Source organism: Dermacentor andersoni, chromosome 3 (assembly GCF_023375885.2).
Source record: "Dermacentor andersoni chromosome 3, qqDerAnde1_hic_scaffold, whole genome shotgun sequence".
Taxonomy (NCBI): Eukaryota; Metazoa; Arthropoda; class Arachnida; order Ixodida; family Ixodidae; genus Dermacentor; species Dermacentor andersoni.
Genome location: NC_092816.1, coordinates 73644744 through 73658626, shown reverse-complemented (window position 1 = coordinate 73658626; position 13883 = coordinate 73644744). Strand labels below are relative to the sequence as shown.

Genomic DNA, 13883 nt, shown 5'->3' with positions numbered 1-13883 from the left:
CGCCTAACAGGCCCTGTAACGGCTTTTACAAATAGTGCATTCATTTAAATGTGCCTTCCAGTTCCATATGATAGCCCACATCGTTTGTAGTAACACAACGCGCCAGCGTATTTCCTTCATCCATGAAAAAAACAAACAAACTGAGAAATCGAAAGAAAAGCAACCCATTTCGCGCGCATGCATGGCGCGCAGAGAGAGAGAGAAATGAAAAGGGAAAAGATGCTCGGATTTCTCGGAGCGCGTAAAACCTCGTCGCCCTAAACGCCTGCGCATGCGCAATGGCAGTAACGGCGACGCGCCGTCGGCCCGTATCAATTTGAATTCTCAACGACTGCGCCAGGCACCCAAAGGCTTGTTGCAGCTACGTGCGTTGTCTGCCTGTACCTTGGTGTCTGTGTATTCATCTCTTAGCGGCATCACACATCAACTACAATGAACGGTAAGTTTTAGCAAAGATGCTGTGAGTCAATAGCTCATGATTAGGTGAGCGCATTTCGTAGCGCGAACCAATTGCATGCACTGTAGACGACTCGGGCATAGTGTCGATTTGTCGTTTACATGATTTGATAACGTGCTGTTGTCCTCGCTTCTACTATAAGGAAAGCTTTACGGTATGCGAGCGCTCACGCTTGTTGAATTTAGCGTCATGTTTGATGAGCGTAAAAAGGAAGATACACCGTGTTTTACCTTGATACTGAGCTGCCATTAAGTGGATTGTGTGTGTTGAGCAGCCAGTGTGGGTGGATCTCGTTTCGTGGCGCTGGATCGGGCCGCCATGAAGGCTGTGCCGAATATGTAGTGAAATTCTCATGACACCCTTACGCATATACCTGAAAATTGTATTAGCGTGAGGAATTTTCAAACAGAGAGGTATAGTTGAGTAAATGCCAGCTTACTCGGATGAAAGGCCGTGTTTGCGGGGCATGCATCAGCAGTGCTTGTGCTGCCGTTTTCGTAGAGGGTATAAGTGTGTGTGTGTGATAATTTTATTGGGAATCCGGTAATTTGGAGGCACGGGCCTGGGGCCGCCTAGACGGCCACTGGGAGCTGCTGCTCCCGTGCGGCCTCCATGGCTCGCCGGACGGCCCAAAGTTGGTCTTGGAGTTCTGAGCTGAGCAGCGCGGCCGACCACCACGCCCGTAGGTTTTCCGGGGAGACTTCCTTTTATCTTGATATATTTCGCATCCCCACAACATGTGTTGAACGGTGGCTTTAACAGACTTGCATAGCTTGCAGATATCGCTCTCGTATATAAAAGTAGAAGTATACTTAAGGCTCCCAGCAACCAATCTAAATATATGCTACCGTAAAAGCTTTCGGGGCACGAAAACTGCGATAAGTTCAGTCATTCGTAGCTTCGCAACTTAGCCGAAAAAGTTAGAGGACAATAAGTTAGACGCCTGGGGAAGCATTTTTACACGCTTCGATCTGAAGGCACTGGGTTCGACGATAGTTGGAAAATTTTTTTTCGGGTCTCTTTTATGAACAGTTTAGCAGTAGGAGTTATTTTCCTGGCTACTTGAAAAGCGTTAAATGCCTTCCGATGTTTCGGCGTTATGCAGTTTACGTGCTGTTATTCGCTAGGCAGCTGCTGGCACTGATTCGCATTTTGAGAGTCGGGCATGGTACGAAGTCCTTTTCGTGAGTAATAAGTGTTCCGGTGTTCATTACTGTTGCATTTATTGCCGTCGTCTTGGACAAGATGTCAGCGATCTTGTCCAAATTTGTCGTTGGATCATTACCTGAAAAGATTCTATTGGGACCTTCGCCTGAACCTCGTCATCAGCCTGATAGTCTGAAGGCTCTCAACAAATTTTTGTATAAGAGCGGGCTGGACAAGAGACTTTGAAGAGTCTTGGAGCGCGCAAGATATTTCCCACCATTTCCATCCTCGTAATCAATGTCTTCTCTATTCTTTCTGTCTGCACTCTTTCCCTTCCCCCAACGCCGAGTAGCAGGTCAGAACATTGATTCAGGCCGACCTCTCAGCTTTTCTATCGTAATAAATGTCTCTCTCTCTCTCTCTCTCTCTATCATCTTGGACAGACTGTATACTACATGCGCTGTACAAAAGAAAAAAGAGCCAGATTATCCATTTGGTGGTCTTTTCTTGCGCAGGAATACTAGTTGAACCGAGGGCTGCGGCAGCAGAGCGCGATTGGAGGAGGCAATTGAGTTTGGCAATCAGCATGTCGGTTATACCTTCGGCGAAAGCGTTAAAAAGTCGCTCCATAACTATTGGGATTGCCTTGTCAATAGCTGCGACTACTGCGGCCGAAATTGTGGCTTCTAGAGATGTGGACTGACGGGATGCAGGATGTTCTAACCTCGCGCTACATGCACATGAGCCCTCTTCTTCCTCCCCGGCTCTGGAGGCGATATTCGCGTGGCTACAAGTTCAACGTTCCAAGGCACCTCTCAAAGACACACACATACACCTACACATTTCCTGCTTTTGGGTGCTGGGCAGGCCATGAAAGCCATTGTTGCTTTTACGCGAGGAACCGAACCGTTACTTTTAATTCTTGTTTAAGTTACAAATCCTCGAATAGAAACTACGACGAGATATGTACTAGCCAATGTAAAAATTAAGGTTAAAACAGAAATGTGGGTCAGTTACAATTGCGCACGGGGGCACATCGCCTTTCCCTCCCGAATCGTCGCTATCGTCATTCTCTCCATTTCAGCAAGGTATTGGTTTTGTACTAATTGGTAACTCATGGCAACAAGTCGACAGCGCGAGATGAGACGGCGAAATTAACAAAGAAACGACAGGACCAGCACAGGTCCTATCTCCTTTCTTTGTCAATCGTTTTTTTTTTCTTTCTGGCACTGTTAACTTCTTATTCTCCCCCATTTTTTTTTTCTTCTCTCCGCTTACCTGAGTCGTCTCAGTATGATTTTCTCTCTCTGGGAGAGGCCTGGCATATATGCAAAGACAATCACAAACAAGAGCCGTCGAACTAGCTGCGTTCAATTACAACAAAATTTATTCTCTCCTTTTTTCGGGTCGCTATAAGCGGGCGCCACTAGAGGAGTTCTAGCCTCTGCGTCGTTGCACAGCTGCGGCGTTTCTCCTTGCCGCCTGGTGCTGTTGGCCCGGTTCCAGACGGGGCATGTTGTTCGGAGGAACGGTGCGGTTGTCCCCGTTGCTGCGGCCGCTGACGCCGCAACAGGTGCCGCTGCGATGCTGGTTTGCCTGACGCGAGAGACAGACGAAAAATACGAGAGTGCTTCGATAAACAACCATAGCCCAGAGGGATGCAACTGACCACTTGATGAGTCAGAATACTTATTTGTGGTCACGGCGATCTCTACATTGCCGACAACGACTTAGGAGGACGGTATAAAAAAGAGACTACGTGTGGACAACATGAGCGCAGAATTTTAAATACTTCCTCTTACGAGGAAACTTTCTTATGGTAGAACGTGATTATCATCAGACGGAAAAACGATTGCACCAGACTCAGGAACGATTAGACATATATAGCAGTCAATTCCTTTTTGTTATTCGTAAAATAGGCGAAGTTTGGTGGCAGTAAGGAGCGGCTTTCTAAAAATATCTTAGTGAAGAAAAACAGCAAAAACAAGAAAAGAAGGTAATGAAATTACAAAAATTTGTCGGAAGTCTATAGTCAAATAACAAAACACAAGGACAGCAAGTTTATGAATCACAGGTGAAAAGATATTAAATTTTAAAAATTGATGAGAGTAGAAGAAAAGCACAAGCGTGAACAAGTCAAGGGAATCCCGAGAAAATTAAGAGGCACGCAATATATACTATTCACAAAAAAATATCGAGACACTGTCCACGAAAGAATCCCGTAGAGCCTTCAGAGTTAATCTCTATTTTTTTTAGGGGGGGGGGGGGGGAGGGAGGGCGCGACCAGGCTTCAAACACCTTTTGAGTTACAGAAAACGCCCAGTCGCAGTAAGCACATACATATATATGAGTCGTATCGTAATGCACTGAAACGCTGACATTCCATCACATTCTCATAGACATCATATATGGCTTCAGCGACAATCTCTTGCTGGGTGCAGTCTTTGTAAACCGCAGCAGATGCTCATGCCCAGCAACGTAGCTATTATGGTCAGGCTGCTATCATGACCTAAACATGTGTCATGGAATACTCAAGTTGGTAGACCGAACGAGGGACACGTATATAGAGCGAGATTACGCCGTGGATATCGCGCGGCTTAAAAATGGATGCATGGATGCCGTGTAACACCACGACAAAAATAGGATTCCATTTAGTCGCTGTGAAATGTGGTATTGAAAGAGAATAAGTTTGCGCAAGCGCCAATGCAGCACGGTTTTCATCATAAGTTCTTGCCTAGCTTGAACGCCTGAGCAAACTGTCGTACAGAACTTTACAGTGGTGACATAAAGGCATCGATTTTAATGGCCTGCTATGGCTTGCTATGTTACAATGCGCCACCGTCACTCACCTGAAAATCGAAAAAGAAGAGAACGCGCCAAAAATCTACGCATACAGTAACAACTCATTTCCGTACGTATCTCAATAACTCCATATGTTTTCTGTATGATTCATATCTACATCATGTGAACTGCAGGTTGACTGCGCGTCATATTCGTAATAATGTGGAAAATATATGAAATTATTGGATGCGGATAAGGTTATTTCGGGGGAAAAGAATGCAAATCTCTGAACGATCAAAAGCAGTGGCCATTTTTGCCTCAGGATAAACACAAAAATATGAAAGAGAGATGACATGTAATTTAGCATTGACTATGGAGCGGCAACAATGCCTTATTTTATTCGCCACTGCGCGTTTTCTTTTACCTGGTGATTCGTCGCCTGATGGCTGTTCGATGTCGTTGTCGAAGCAGTCGATTTCCTCAATTGACGCAATCGGTGCACGCGTCGCTGGTGGTTGTGGGCGACCAGGCACCCCAGTCTTCCGACCATCATTACCCTGTGTGATACTTGAGATTAGCAGTGGCGTGTAGCCAGGGGATAGTTCCAGTGGCGCTAACAGCAGCGCTAACAGCGGCAAAAATTATGAACGCTATAGACAGTCTCCTAGCTGCACTACAGTAACTTCTACCTCTGCCCGCGAAGATGACTGTGCTGTGCTGTGAAGCGTACACGTACGCATTCCACAGAAACAGTATGCTGTGCAGCCCTCATCTTGTTCACCATACCACCACCCTCCTTCCTCTTTACATCCTACCTCTGTTATTCCCCAAACCCCTTCCCCAGTGTGGAGTAGCAGGCTAGAGGCACTTCACTCAGGCCGACCTCTCCCCCTTTCTGTCATTAAATATTCTCTCTCTCTCTCTCTCAGGGGGTGGCACACCAAGCATGCCCCCCTCCCGGCCGTGAGAGAGAGAGAGAGAGAAAGCGAGGAGAGAAAAGATAGGGAGGGCAACCAGACGAGCGTCCAGTTTGCTACCCTACACTGTGGGTAAGGAAAAGGAGGAATAGAAATAGGAAAAGATGAAGAGGGACCACTGAGTGGCACGTGGGAAGTTGCACAGAGGCACCACACGCCTAAATTTCTGTGTTAGTATGCGGTCTTCCTTGCCCACTGCCCCCTTCCTCTCCCTCCCCGCGCCCGCGGTAAGTTGCGTGCACCCCGCCCGTTCCCCGCTCCCGCCCGAACAAAAATTTCTGGCTACACCACTGGTGATTGGAACACGTGCATGAGGTCCGATCGATCAATCAACTATTCAATAACTTACTAAAAGAACGAATTAAACAAGCGTATTTCAGTACCCACGAACAACGCTTTCCACAGGAGCACATTTGCACCAAACACCATATGCTGCAGCTTCGCGTATTCTGGGAATACTCGACGCCATAAATGCATCACGACGATGGAATGAATGACGGCGATGGTATGGCCATGACGGCATCATGATGACCACGGATGCATGACAACGATGTAGACGACGCGTTGCCGACGTGACGAAGACAAAATGACGACAACATGATGACGACGGTAAGACGACTACAAAATAGGGACGAGTGTGTGACCACGCTGGCATGGCGACGACAAAACGATGGCTGCGGAATGACGATGATTGGTTAATAATGATGTGACATCGGTGGCATGCTGACGACGACATGTCAATGCAGTGACGATGGCAGAGCGAAGACAGCGGAGCGTTTACGATGGGACGACAACAAAGGAATAACGAAAATGAAACGAATCGATGAAACGTCGACGGTGGTATGACGACGATGGCGAGTTTATGTCAGAGCTCACGTGCATGCTTACGTGCATCAACTGCTCCCCCCAGGCCGCCTCTGTTTGCGCTATATCCGGTGCTCGTTTGCACTATGCCAAGTAATGGCCAATCGGCAAAACAGCAGCGTCAGCTACGGGAAAGTAAAAGAAAGAAGCTGAGAAAGCTTCGGCTTAAAAGAATGGACGCACGGACAAAAAATTTGCAGACTCCACCCACATTTCTGAATATATGCGAAGCGAAGTTCTCATGAAGTGGTTAATTAAATGCCATAAAATTCGGTAGAACCACTCCACGATGACTGCCGACGTTAGTTCGATTATCATTCAACCAATGTAGAGACACACCGTATTGCTAAGACACTTTTATGTAATACTGGTAGGGGCCATTTTGAGATTTCCGTTGCTTCAGCTATAAGCAGCCTACACTCTTCCGAGTTCGGCGTACTTTCCTATGACACTGACTCGCCACAGTCGGCGAGTGAGTGTACAGTCGTTGTCATGACCATGACGGTACGACGACGACTGTACGAACATAACGCAGTGACTGCGATGAAACGAAGAAGGAACGATGGCGATGGAGTGATGAATGTGGTAGGTAGGACAGGAAAGATGAGATGACGCTTCTGAAATCGTGGTTTTATAACGACGACCGCGTGACGACAACCGCATGATGACAATGAAATGACAATGAGTGTACGACGACAATGGCGTGACGAAGACCGTATGACGAAGCTAGAATGGCGGGAACGGAACGACCACGACGGCATCATGACATCGGTAAGAAAACGAATGCGTGACGATGAATGTAGGACGACGACGCAATGACTACAATGGCCTGACAACGGCGATGTAATCACTATGGAACGACTATGAAGACAATGGGAGGACTTTTATTAAGCGACGACGATCGTACGACGACAGCGTGATAACTACAGCTTGACGGCACTGGGATGACGACGAGTGTATGACGATGATGCCATGACCATGATGGCCTCGGGACGACGGTATGCCAAACTTGGATGACGAAACTGGAACGGACGATGATAGAACGACGCCATCACGACGGCGGCATGACAACTAATGCGTGACAATGACTCTATAACGACGACAGTGTGACAATGACGACGACGGTATGACGAGATCCGTATGACAAAGCTTGAATGAGGGCGATTGGACGACCACGACTTTCACCTCGACGATGGTATGACAACGAATGCATAACTACGATGACATGACAACGGCGGCATGATCATGATGGTATGATAAAGACGACATATTGACGATTGAATGAGGACAGCGTGATTAAGACTAAATGACGAAGAAGGAATAAGCTATAACGACGAAGGCCGTATGATGACAGCAGCTGGATGACTGGAAGGCGCTTCTGAAATTGTGAACGACGGTACGACGACGGCAGCGTTACGACGATGGCATGATGACAGTGGAATGGCGACTACACTGTGACGATAATGACGCGATGACAACGGCATGTCGGGAGTCGGATGAAGAAACTGGAATTACTGTAGTATACGATGAAACGTCCACGATGGCATCACGACCACGATCGCATACTCAGCGGCATAGGCTAGCAGACAACTTGGGTCACTGGATCGAAGTAAGAGGCTAGATAAATAGATAGACTGAAGGTGCCTAAAGTAGGTAAAGTATAATGATCGCATTAACTGCCTTTGCGGGCACTGTCTGTGAAGGAGGAGCATAATCACATCGTCAATGCCTCAGTTAGACCTACAAGACACGTCGCGCAGTATTGTGCCGTGTAACACAGTCACAATATATCGCACCGTCCGGTATCGATTAGGTAACCCAGCAGCGCATTTATAGTGGCTGACACTAATGCCCTCGTAGGTTAGTTTGCAAGAATTTTGCTTTCCGTAAGTGGACGCTTGTCACCAGCCTAGTGTGGAGGATAGTGCTGCTCTTGGTTGGTTTAAACGAGGGAACTTACAAATTAAATTATGGGGTTTTACGTACGTGCGAAAACCACTTTCTGATTATGAGGCACGCCGTAGTGGAGGACTGCGGAAATTTCGACCACCTGGGGTTCTTTAACCTGCACCTAAATCTAAATACACGGGTGTTTTCGCATTTCGCCCCCATCGAAATGCGACCGCCTTGGTCGGGATTCGATCCCGCGACCTCGTGCTCAGCAGCCCAACACCATAGCCACTGAGCAACCACGGCGGGTCGGAACTTACAAAGAAGATGCGCAATTGGTCAAGGGTAAAACGGACGCCTACCAAAAGCATTAAAAGAAAAGAAACCAAGACGTTTCGGCTCCCATACGGGGGCCATCTATTCACACGTACATAATCATCTCCCCCTTTTCGTTTACTTTCATTGTGAACAAGGCCCCCATATGGCAGCCGAAACATCTTGGTTTCTTTTCTTTTAATGTTTTTCGTAGGCGTCCGTTTTACCCTTGACTGCGAGCAATCCCGACCAGACGAGTTTTCGTCGAACTCTTGATTTCAACATGCGCAATTATTTTGCTGAACCCACAAAAGTAATAAAATGGGCTGTTGGCTACTGCTATGACACAGAGTATGCATTTAAATTGTTACTTCAGGACACAGATGGTATGGAAGGATGCAGTCATGTAACTAACTAAACCAATAAATAAAGTACTTAGAAAGTACTTACTGCGCACGTATAGACGTATACGTACATTTTGACTGTGGTTTCCCCCGCGTTCTTCGTCAGATTCTTCCGAGTCCTCTTCAAGCGGAGTGTAATCTGAAACTATACGAGACTCTTTGATGTTAACCGCTCTGACTAATTTAGTTATTTGGTGATGTAAGAAATGTTAGTGACTTTCTTCGCCGACTGTTCCACATCATTTGATTGTGGAATGAACAGACATAAATGACATGAGGGGAGTAAGAGAAAAAAAAGAGCAAGCAGCTTTCATTTACACGTGCGCCTAATATTGTGACTCGTTATCTGTATTTGCTTAAGCATTTGTGATACCTTCAGGGCCAGAGGCATTAAAGCAGAGAGTGGTTACAAATTTAGAAAAGAATCCAAAACAAATGTTTTTGAGGAACACGCCATGTTCCAAATTGATGTGAAGCGCAACTTGCGAAATCGTATTCTGACGAATATGCCTGAAAAGCGTTATAACTTCGAACGGATAATATTTGCATTGTCGGATTTTGGAAGCCCGGCCATGAAAAACGCAATCACACCTGCTTCTTTTCTTTCAAACAGATTTTTAAAATTGTCGGTGTTAGGTTGTGTTATTCTTTCGCTTGAGCTGAAATACTTCAAAAGGTGACGAGTTCTTATGCAAAAAATCACGATAAGTAATGAGATAATTAAAATAAAGTTATCTTGAGACACATGTCGCAGTCGAGTGTTGCAAGTAACGGAGTGTTAACGAGCGCCACCACACATAACCATGGCAGTGGATGTAGAACATCCTATCTATCCTAAATAGTCCATGAACTTTTTCGGTTGAAGGTAACTGGTCAATAGACCAGCCCATACTACCTGAAGGCATAAAAGCTGTCGGATTCCAGACCCTTGCTATGTAATGAACGAGAAGAAAGAAAACCGAGGGGCCCAGAGTTAATTCTATCTAGTAGACAAAAATAAATACCCCTAAATATGGATGGGAAAACGGCGCCACGGTAGCTCATTTGGTACGGAGCATCTTACGCGCAATGCGATGACGTGGGTTCGCATCCCACCTGCGGCCAGCTGTTTTTCATGTGCTTTCATTTTCATTTATTTGTCACTTTTATTCTTCAATTAACGACTATCCTTCATGCCATTGTTTGTTGGCTGCTTATGATTTCACTAATAAAAATCATGCCCCTCGGTTTCCTTTCTTCTCGTTCAATATATAATATATATAAGGGTCTGCGGAGACCCTGTTGTTGAACAGGCACTTTCATGTTGATTGCGGACGCACGCACGAAAAAAAACGATGCTTTCTTTCCGACGTTTCGGCGGGGGTGCGGCCTTATGCATATATGTATTGTAACGAAGAAGTGCACGGAATATCAAGTGGGGAAAACAAGGAAGAAGCAATAATTAAGATAGGCGTTCTGGCGGATGGCCGAGTGTCTGCTTGATTACACTTGGGCCTCCAACGAATGTCCAGTCACGTGACTTACCGTCCTTCCGCATCGTGACGGTTATTCACATGATGCTTTTGATTTTTCGCGGGCTTTCTTTATCAACCGGAAAACATAAACAGACAAAACGTACCTGGCTAACAGCATGCCAGCTTTAACTTTCTTGCAATTCCCTACAAATTCTTCATTGACAGCATGGCATTCAGAGCAGTCATTAAAAATTAGGAAATTGCAATTAATCATTAAATTGAGTGGCATCAACAAAAATATTAATGGCGGTTAGTCTACTCGGCTGTGAACAACATGTAATTTAGAAGTACTAACTGTTGGGCGTGTTGGTAATCCATACTCAAATAAGAATGGCGCACACGAACAGGGACAAGATAAAAAACACGGACGAGCACAGTCCGTGTTTTCTATCTTTCTATCTTGTCCCTGTTCGTGTGCGCCATTTTTATTTGAGAACAATATGTACTTGGTTATTTAGCATTTTCAAAAACGCGATGGATGATTGCTGGGACACCCTATGTAACGTATGTGTGCGCGCGCGCGCACGCGTGTGTGTGTGTGTGTGTGTGTGTGTGTGTGTGTGTGTGTGTGTGTGTGTGCGCGCGTGCGTGTGTGTGTATTCTTTGGTCGTACCCTGCGGCTGCGGAATAATTTTGACCACTTGCGATTCCTTAACGTGCGCCTAACTACGCGACAGTTGCTGCATTTCACATTTATGGAAAAATTTGAAAATGTTTCAGCAGGACGACGAGAAGGGGCATTTAGGAGAAGCCTTGCAGGAACCGCGTAGAATATGTGTCGGTACTCGTGAAAAACCTTGAACAATGCATGTTGATATTGTAAGACCTCTAACGATTTGTCAAAGTTGCAATAATTTCAGTTAAATCTAATGGATTCGTACGCCCTGGGGTGCGAAGACAATTACAACAGACAAGTTTATAGATGTATTTGGTTGAAACTTTAAAGGTGGCTAGTATAGAATTACGTACAAGCTGATGTGAACTTTTCATTTATCATGTGCAATTTTAGACTGTGTAATTAATTGACAAGGTCCATTTACCAGATTATGATATGCGTAATGCATTTGCTTGCATGCAAGTGCTAAATTGCCCGTTTTGGTGACCTTCGCATCTTTCGACGTAATTAGTTTCGTGTTTATCAGCGCTTAGGGAACGTCACTGCCTGAAAAAGGCGCCGACTGTTTTCTGTAACATGAACAAAACAAGTGAAGGGCGCAGCCATCGTTTTCGCACAAATGGTTTTGTTGCATAATTGTAACTGCGATCACATCCAACAACTGAGTAAATAGAAGACACACGGCAGCCGCTGTCGTACTGGGATGAGCTATGGCACATAACACAGTGAGAGTTGTAAACGGCGGTTAAATGATGTCGTGGCTCGCAAGTGCAGCCTTCTTCAAATGTGGCAAGGCCGCCACCCTCGCAACATGGGCTGAAACAATAGCTCCCCTATATGCTATCTGCAGGAACATTAAAGAACTACGGTTGATAAAGAATTCATCTAGGGTTCTGTTCTACGATGTATAATATATCATAGCTAAGCGGGTGATTTGAGATCCAAAATCCAGCCCATTATCAATGTATTTCTAAGCTCCAGTGGTCTGTAGGCTGAGGATAAAGATCGTGTTTGAATTAACTTTTGCAGCTTTAAAGTGCCATAAGTACCAATGGACCACGGTTACGCCACCCTTGCTGCAACTACACTTACACGATCGATGGATGAATTTCTGGATGGAAAACTTTATTGAGAGTCCTGAGATGCGCGATTAACGCGCAGCGGGCCGCTCTCACGTTGTGATGGGCCGGGTAATGATGGCTAATGAAAATATTAAAAGGTTTAGAATACAGCGCAGTAGAGTTAACACAGACACACAACGTGAACACGAACGTGTCTTAACTCTGCAGCGCTGTATTCTAATTATATCACTCCAAGTAGCCTCAGCGCAAGTCTTAATTAAAAGAGATGGGCCATAATTTACCAGGCAAGTATATTTAATGTAAATGCCTAGTACATGTACTTTTGTACCCAATAAAAAAATCACGTGAGAGTGAACGCTGAATGGCCAACAGTTAAAAATTCAAAAGAAAATGTTCCGAGAGAGATCCTTTAACACCAAAACTAAGCATGTTCCTTAGAATATATCCGCTCAAATGAGGTTCGAACTCTCGCTACAGCCATAGTCGTCACTTGAATACGTGCTAGAAGTTTCCTTCCATTCTGGACCACACTGTAAGCGTGAAATCGAAATGATTTGTGCCTGCGGGTACCTATGGAGCACTTGCACTTAGTTTTGACGTCACAAGCGCATAAGCGAAAAAGCATTCGGACTTGCGTACTCACGCAGTGTAAGCAGTAGTGCTGCGGCCAACAGTGCGGTGTCGCTACAGCCTGTGGGAGGAGGCTCGTTGACGATACGACACGCTCTACCCATGGACGTCACGTGGTGTGTTGCACGGCCTCTGGTCCTGCAATAGAGGTCGTCGCCTGCCTAGGGACAAAGGAAGTCTGAACCTCGGGATCTACTTTCTCACGACGCGACAACAACAGTGCCGAAAGAAAAGGAAAAGAACGAAGACGAAGAGTACAAAAATGAATCAAAATACATTACGCGAGAAAAATTAAAACGTTAAATATGTACTGAGCCATAGCACCTGTGCTTCCACTGGCGCTTTCAGCGCCGCCTAACGGGCTCGTGTGCTTGCAAAAAAAAAAAAAAAAACAAGAAAGTGACAAAACCAGATCAAGATGAGTGGTGACATAAACGTGACTGCAGCTGTCATCGCCGTGCGTCGAAGCCCTATCTACGTCCTCCTTTCGGCACCTGTGAGTCAACGCTCCAGGAGTGATTCGGATGAGGCGCAAAACAACAACAACAACAAATATACCGAAATGAATACGGGTTACCAATTAGGCCCCCGTTTTGCTAACCAGGTTATGAAACCTGAAAACCTTATCACCGAAAGCATTTTACAAAATTATTACTGCACTGTAATAAAGTCAAAATATATATACATCAACGGCAAGCCCACTCCCGACTAGCCCTTACTGAATTCGACGCAATGTGAGTGTGCCGGACTCGGGACTTTGTGCTGGGAGCACGAAAATTGCTACCCCGTCCAGTGGACACTGACATCACTTCCGTAACAGATGACAGATTAAAAATTAGTCATGACAGCGCTAGGGCCCATGAATGACAAAAGAAAAGAGACAGCAAGACGACCATTCGTGTCAACTAGCGCTGTTTGCAATCGTGACAAATCCACTAGCCCAACAATATATTTTGCTTCTAGCCACTCGTTGGAGCATCACCCTGCTTTTGTGACGAATCTGTCGTCATAGAATGATGGTTACAGGTGTATAGGCTCGTAAGCATGAGATTTGTTTGGGTACGTGAGGTACGTACGTGGCATGTGCGAACGTGAGCGCCTGTGAGTTTCGGTGTGTGCTTGTGTTTGACAGAAGCTGCTTCATGTCCAAAGTTTATGGTCATCATGCTTGTTAAAACAGTTGAACACTCGACTAGCCCGTCTTTTA

General features: G+C 45.7%; 1 long non-coding RNA gene across 1 annotated transcript; it reads right to left on the bottom strand.

The window, feature by feature from the left end:
• Positions 1-2972: 2972 nt before the first annotated feature.
• Positions 2973-13278, bottom strand: LOC126545148 (uncharacterized). The gene is made up of 4 exons (XR_011893399.1): positions 12690-13278; positions 8906-8979; positions 4809-4941; positions 2973-3199 (listed from the first exon to the last, which is right to left on the bottom strand). It is a non-coding gene; the product is annotated as an uncharacterized lncRNA (long non-coding RNA).
• Between the last annotated feature and the right edge of the window lie 605 nt (positions 13279-13883).